Source organism: Dermacentor albipictus, chromosome 2, assembly GCF_038994185.2.
Source record: "Dermacentor albipictus isolate Rhodes 1998 colony chromosome 2, USDA_Dalb.pri_finalv2, whole genome shotgun sequence".
Taxonomy (NCBI): domain Eukaryota; kingdom Metazoa; phylum Arthropoda; class Arachnida; order Ixodida; family Ixodidae; genus Dermacentor; species Dermacentor albipictus.
Window position 1 is genome coordinate 38,956,776 of NC_091822.1, and position 7,122 is coordinate 38,963,897.

At 44.1% G+C, this 7,122-nt stretch overlaps 1 pseudogene; it reads left to right on the forward strand.

Annotated features, from left to right (window-relative positions):
• Positions 1 to 4,528: 4,528 nt before the first annotated feature.
• Positions 4,529 to 6,791, forward strand: LOC139055690 (uncharacterized; annotated as a pseudogene).
• Positions 6,792 to 7,122: the final 331 nt, after the last annotated feature.

A 7,122-nucleotide genomic window follows, 5' to 3' on the forward strand; every position in this document is an offset into this window, starting at 1 on the left:
AGCACGGAAAAGCCGCACACAGCCGCTCCACAACCACGGAGCCGTGTAGACATAATAAAGATACAGTTGTCTGAAGTTCTACAACCATGATGTCAATAAAGAATAATTCTGTTCAATGCAGCAACATTGTTTCCAAGAGCGCACTATGTTCATAAGTTTGTGTTTTTGTTTTACCCTCAACGAACCTGTTTTCGTTTGGATATGTGCAGCCGGGTCAGAATTTCCGAATAGTGCTTCAGGTACTGTACTTCACTGCAGAAGCGGCGGCCATGTTTTTATGTCATCTCTCCGCGTTTCCTTATATATATAGTTTCAGCATTGCATGACGGGACGTATTTGAAAACATGGCGCTGTGAGCTCTGCAGGTGTGTTTTGTTGCTAGTTTTGGCGCCAATTTCGTCAGTGGCAATGGCAGTGACGAACCGAGAGTTGTTTGAGATAATGCGCGACCGCTGCAAAGAGTCATTTTGTGACTGTGAGCGTTTCAGGGTCCTCATTTCGACGAACATTTGATGTGACTACTGTGACCACAGCCCCGGATCGCATGGGAAAATGGACGAACTTGGTAAGCGTTCTTGCATTGTACTGGTTTGTCTGTATTCAACATATAGCTAGGCTGCAGATTTTCTTTCATCAGAAATCGGGGAAGTGCAAAAAAAAAGAGAAAGCGTGGGGGTGAGCAGCGATTTGCGCGGGAACGCATCCGTGTTTCTGCCACGCTCAAAAACGACACTTTAAGGCTCGTCCACGTTACCGGCACGTGCAGGCCGCCGCGCGCCGTTCGCGGGCCGCCGTTCGACGGCGGCTTTCCTGGCGAACGGCGAAATTTACATGTACAGAGAATGTGACCATATGATGTGACCGGGAGCCATTTGTGCGGCATCCGTACAGCGAAGTGCTCAATGAGCGACCGAGGAGTGGTCGTTCTGGCAACGTCGGCAGCCTTACCGCCGCTCATCACTCGGCTGCGCTGATATCGTCGCTAGGCCTTTTCCGGTTCACGTCGAAGCGAAGGCTGATGGCGCTTCGGAAGGAATCACCGACGCTCACAAGCCGCAATATTTCATAGCGTTGCTGCCGCTCTTCGCAATAATTATACACAATGCAGAAAATAGGCTAATATTAGCGGCGCCGTCGGCAATGATGCGAGCACAGCCCCGCCTGTCGTCTGCCGTCGGAAGCCGTGCAGCGCAGCTCAGCTGGACAGGTATCCGTGCTCTCGTTTGTGTTTAACTTTTGACAGTGGATATTGATTTTCTTAACATGTACAGTGTACGCATCACTTTGTGTAGTGGAAATTATTTTGCGGGGATCTGCGAGGAACAGAAGCTGCAGACGATGTTTGCGTTGCCGGTGGCGGAGGCACGCAGCTTCGCGGTCGTCAATTGGCCCGTCGGACGTGCGTCGGCAATGTGGCTTTGGCGGCGGGCGTTGGGCCGGCCGAATTTCCGTCAACATTAGACACCTCACGCGGCAGACGTTCTACGTCACTGGAGGCCGGTTTGCCGTTCAGGAATATTTACCGCTAGCATCAACGTGCCTTTACTTGATTTTACTCTCAAGCAGCGTGCACGCGGTGCTGCCTATCGCTGCCTGTGGCATTCACATTTAATGTGTAAACATTGTTAGGCTACTTCCCCAACAAATATGTCCGTAACTTAAGGCCTTTCGCATAAGAATACACAGGGCTTCATAGGAAATACATAGGATACGTGTAGTGGTATAGAGTGAATAACGACCCGAGCACACAACTTACAAAGCATGCGGGGGCTCGAACTTTCTAACTTCCAAGTACGTACGCTGTCGAACCCTCGACCTTGGAAGTAGATCAAAACTGTTACCCCGAACCTTCCAAGCATGCAGCGTATCGAACTCTCGACCTCCGATGCACATAGTGTTTGAACCCCGATATTTTCCGTGTGGTGTATTGAACGGATGGTCAGTAGTGCACAATGGAGATCAGCAATTGGCACAATGTTCCCAAATGCTTAGACTACTCCAGTGAAGTTTCTGCAGAAATTTTCTTAGTTGAGTTGTATGGGTGCATGCACGTCATATTGCGAAAGCGCAAACCGTCGCCCTTTTATTATCGTGGTTTATTTGTATTACAATACAATAACTCTTGGCAGATGGTAGGTAAATTCATGACCGGCACATTGTAAATTACGATGGGCATGCTACAGAAATCACTTGGACGCTTACGAAACATGTTAATAAAAGCTTTGTTGACAAAGTAATCGTGCTTATGAATGTTTGCAAAATCCTATACCAGCGTAGTAACTACACTTCTATATTACATTCTCATTGCCTTGCATTCAGTGCTCACAGATTGAAATGCAACACTGCGAGCGTGTGGCCGCCGGTACATGCAGCGCAGCCCGTGGAAGGAAGATGTTGCATTGTGGTATACAACGAGGGCGAGCGGGGTACGAGCGTAGGCTTACTGCTTCCGGTCGTCAATCAGGGTGACTGTGGTTCTCCGCAGCGCCAGCGCACAGTGTAGCGGTATACCACAATGCAAGATGTTCCTTCTACGGTTAGCGCTGCATATATGAGCGGCCACGCGCATGCAGTGTCGCATTTCAATCTGTGAGCACTGCACATGCCCTTTTGTGCGAAGAAATAAGATGATAGACCTAATGTTTGACAGGGTCTATGGAACTAGCCGTAACTGGTAACGATGTTTCTAAAGCGCCAAACTCCAGCCAAGCTGTGACCATCAGTACCGGTAAGTATATGAAGCCAATTTTGTCCAAAATAGATACATACTTATACACATAGAAAAGCAGTTTCCGGTGTCTGTTTTACAGGATGTGTAATAATAAGCAACATTAACGCTTTTTGGGCCGAGCATTCTTTCTACAGGCTGATTTCAGTGGCTCGGGTATACAACTCTCTCAGCATTGTCAATAACTTGGATGTCATAGTGAACACTAAACAAGCGTTGAATGGCAATAATTAGTTGCCTAATATTGTAAATTTAATTTACTTTTTATGATCTTTTTTATTTGCAGGCCACGTTTTGTTGAGATAATGGAGCCCGGTCATAGTGGAAGCTAGCTCCGAGGTTGAATATCGGCTGTAAAAGCTTACTGAATGCAGCTGACATGCCATAGGCGCTTTTTGTGCACTCAGTTTTGGTTTACAGGCACGCTTAACAGAAAGCTTACTAAGCACCTGGCGCCCATTATGAAAGTTATAGTTGAAATTTAACCCCTGGGACAGCATGTGTTTCGACTATAGGTTGAAAGGCTCTAAATAGAGAAAAAAGTAAAATGTTTATTAATAGTTTTATTTTTTATTCCATGGTTAGCACTACAAATTTATGCCCAAACATCTGCTTTTTTGGTGTTTAATGAAGCCAGAATTCTGAAATTTTCTTCAAGCCAGGTTGCTCATGGTGTGCTGGGCCACTACAACATGGCAAATTCCTCGCTACCTGGTTGCTCAAAAGGTTGGACAGCTGTCGAATATAAAGATGTTTTATCACTCACGGTCAAATTTTCTTTCAGACAACACTGCTTGGACTGGGAACTGGCATGTTTGTGGCACAGATGCTAATGAAGATTGTGAACCGCAAAATTCTGGAGGAAACTGTGGTACGGATATGGAAATATCTTGACTAATTCCAACTGTGTGAAGGCATTGGCAGATGGGTTAAACTCAAAATAAAATAACAAATATTTTTCTTATATATATCCTCGAAATGCCTCACTGTTTTAAGTTACTTCAATTTTGGTTTGCTAGAACTCCTGCTTTGGCTCACCTCAAAGTTTTCTCATTGCTGTTCAACAAGTGATCAATATGCTTGTTTGTTGTACAGTTTGTTGCTGTTTACTGTGTACTTGTGCTGTGCTGTTGCTGGACATCCGCACCACTTTCCAGTCTTGATGTATGATTTATGACTCCATGTAGAAAGGAGTGGGGTAGAGTGCTCTTAGTGGTCATGCATGAATTTTGAAAAAAGCATGAGAGTTAGCCTACCTCAACCTAATGGTTTGATGCGCCAAGTATACTTGATGCATCAAATTTGCCGACATTTAACTAAATTTAGCTGTACCTGGCTCTTTAGTGATATTTTTCTTATTCAATAAACTGGCATTTTATCTATATTCTTATCATGCATTGTTACATTTTGTTCAAATAATCTTAACCCCGCATATGCATATGAATGAGCTACTTTGTTGTTTACAGCAAATGCAGACTTACATACCATAGCTCCTGATGAAACAGTTGCGAATAGCAGCTTACAACGTGCCAATGACTTGTCCCTTCTGCCTACAGGAAGCACGAATGATCTGTCGCTGCTGCCTAAGACAAAAACCAGTGACCTGTCCTTTCTGCCTTCTAGAAGCGACAATGGCCTGTCCTTGCCACCTACGAGAAGCACAAATGATCTGCTACCTGCGAAAAGCCAGGTTAGGAAGCACGTCTGCAGTGCGTGCCAATTCACCACAAGATACCTTTATGGCTTTCTACGTCACACAATAGATGTACAAATGAACAAAGTCGCACTAAAATGTACCATATGTCACATGTGGTATGCCCACGTGAAACATTACAAGGATCACATAGAAAAATCTTGTTCATTATCTGCTGTTGATAACTGATTAATACCTGTAAATATGCTTGACTTGGAAACGTCTAGTTCTCAGGCTAGTAGCCAGTCTTTGTGTGCCTCGCACATCATGGATGTGGAAACTAGTTCAGTTAATCAATTTGACGTTGAGGCTAACACAGACATTAGTACTGCAGAGACACCAGCTTCAAGCCCTCAATTCATTACCAAACTCTCATGCTTGGCTAGGCAAGTGAAGTCACAACATCGATGTACGAAAGTAGCTGTAGACGCAGTAGTACATGGAGTTGCAAATATCTTGGCAGCTGCCCGCGTTGCACTTGATGTTTCAGCTCTTCGTAATTCCAGTGCAAGGAAGGCACTTTATTGCTCTGAAGGAATACATGCTGCTCCTGTAGAGGTCATTGATTGTGGGAGTAAGGGCTATATTATTCCTCTCAAAGGCCTGCTTGAAAATCCGCTGCACCACCCCTATTTTTTCCATTGCTTCAAGTCCAAATTAGACATCTCAAGCAGTGACCTTCACAATGATTTCAGACACATCCCGCTGGCAGTTCCCATGAAAAAAATTTAATTGTGATGTGACTTTACTGTGACGATATCGAGCTGGCCAATCTGATTGGCATGAAAAGAGGCTCTAGAGGTAAACTAACAGTTTTGTATACGTCATTTGTAAATATTGAGGCATCGGAGAAATCGAAACTGAGTAGTATTTTTTTACTGGCTGTAGGAAAGTCAAAGGACGTGAAGTCAACGGATGCAAAGGCAAAGCTCCTGAGTGACTTTTTTTCTACTATGAATGAACTACAAACTGGGTGTGTCCATCAAACAATGCATGGCAAAGAAACATTTTTTGGGTACCTGTTGTCATACGCTGGAGACTCCTTGGCATGCCACAACAGTAGGATTGAAGGAATCATTCAGCAAGAATGTCCGCTTCGCATGCAGGACTTGTATAGTTCCAACATCTGAATTTTCTCGCTTCCACTATGAGATAGAGTGTTCTTTGCGTACCCAGTCTCAATAAAAAAGCAGTTGTTGCAACTTGAAAAAGCCGAATCAAAGAAAAGCTTTACTGAGCATTCAGCACAATGTGGTATCAATTCTAGGTCTGTGCTGTCCAAAATCAACCACTTCTCCATTTTGACAGACCTGCCTTATGATACGATGCATGTCCTGCTAAAAAGGGTTGTCCCATTTGAACTGCAACTTTTCGCAAAATTCATTGTGAGAGAAGCTTCATGGATCAGTTTAAGCCAACTCTACGCTGCCCTGTCCCAATTTTCTTTCCACAAGTGTGTGAGCAAAAGTGACTATCCCAGGCCTTTTGAATCTGATTTCAGTTTTTCTTCTTCAGCAAGTTCTACTTATGTACTTATGCTGTATTTTTTATTAATAATAGATGACCTTGTTCCCGGAAACAATGTCCAAGAGCCACACTGTGAGGGTTTTTTGTTGTTGTGCATAATTACACAGCTGTTACTTTCTCCGGTGTTATCTCCTGATGTGCTTTGCGATGTTGAGTACCTTATTGCAAGTCATAATGAACTTATTGTGAAGCTGTATGGCTCAGATGCAATTAAGCCTAAGCATCACATGCTGCTGCACATGAGCACACAGATAAAACGCTTTGGTCCTTCTCATCATCATCGAACAATGCGTTTTGAAGGCAAACATGCCCTTCCAAAATCCAAGAATATTCTGGAATTTCAAAAAACACTCCCTTATCAATTGCTCACTTTTTTCAAACACAAATGTCCAGTGACGTTTGGCAAGCGCCAGGTCACCCCAAACTGAAGAAAGCGCAGCGTGGCACGCCAGATGTTGGAATGCCATTTATCCTGACGTCTGATATCCTGCATTGTGGTATAGAGACCAGGAACATTGGCGAAGTGGCTTCTTCTTTGTCGCCTGCCTATGGTGCTAATGTAAAGATCTCCATTTCTGATGTTCTTGTGTTTTCAAGAAGTGATGGTCCGCTGTTTGGATAGATACAGGCAATTGTATCCTGGTGCAGCAACATTTTTTTTCTTGTGCACATGCTTGTTCAAGCCAGATGTGCAAAGCATGTGAATGCTTTTGTCTTGCTGAAGACAACGCATGCAATGGCAATGCGGTCTGAATCACTGTTGTAACCATGGCCCCTGTTTGTGTACTCAAATGCGACAACAGTTATGGGATCACGAAGCGTCTCCATGAGTCTCCTGTCTGAATAAAAATGTTTTTTGAACATTGGTGTAGAGCCCCCACAGCCCAGAGAATGTTTTTATTCTATATGCGCAGTGCTGTCTTACAATGAAGTACTGTTCTTATTCCAGGAATTCTTTGAGTGGCTTCTCAAGAACTTGCCTACATTTTCTCCGTGCGTGCAACCACTCCTTGAGGAGAAAGTGCTTTCACAAAGACAGCACAAAAAGCTATGTCGCCAGCTCCGGACAGAAATCACACCCTTTCTTGAGTGAGTTCTTTCTTCCTCAATAACACTAAACCATCCTTTGTGTCATTCATCAGCTTTTTAGGGAAAAGCAATTCTTTGCTTTCTG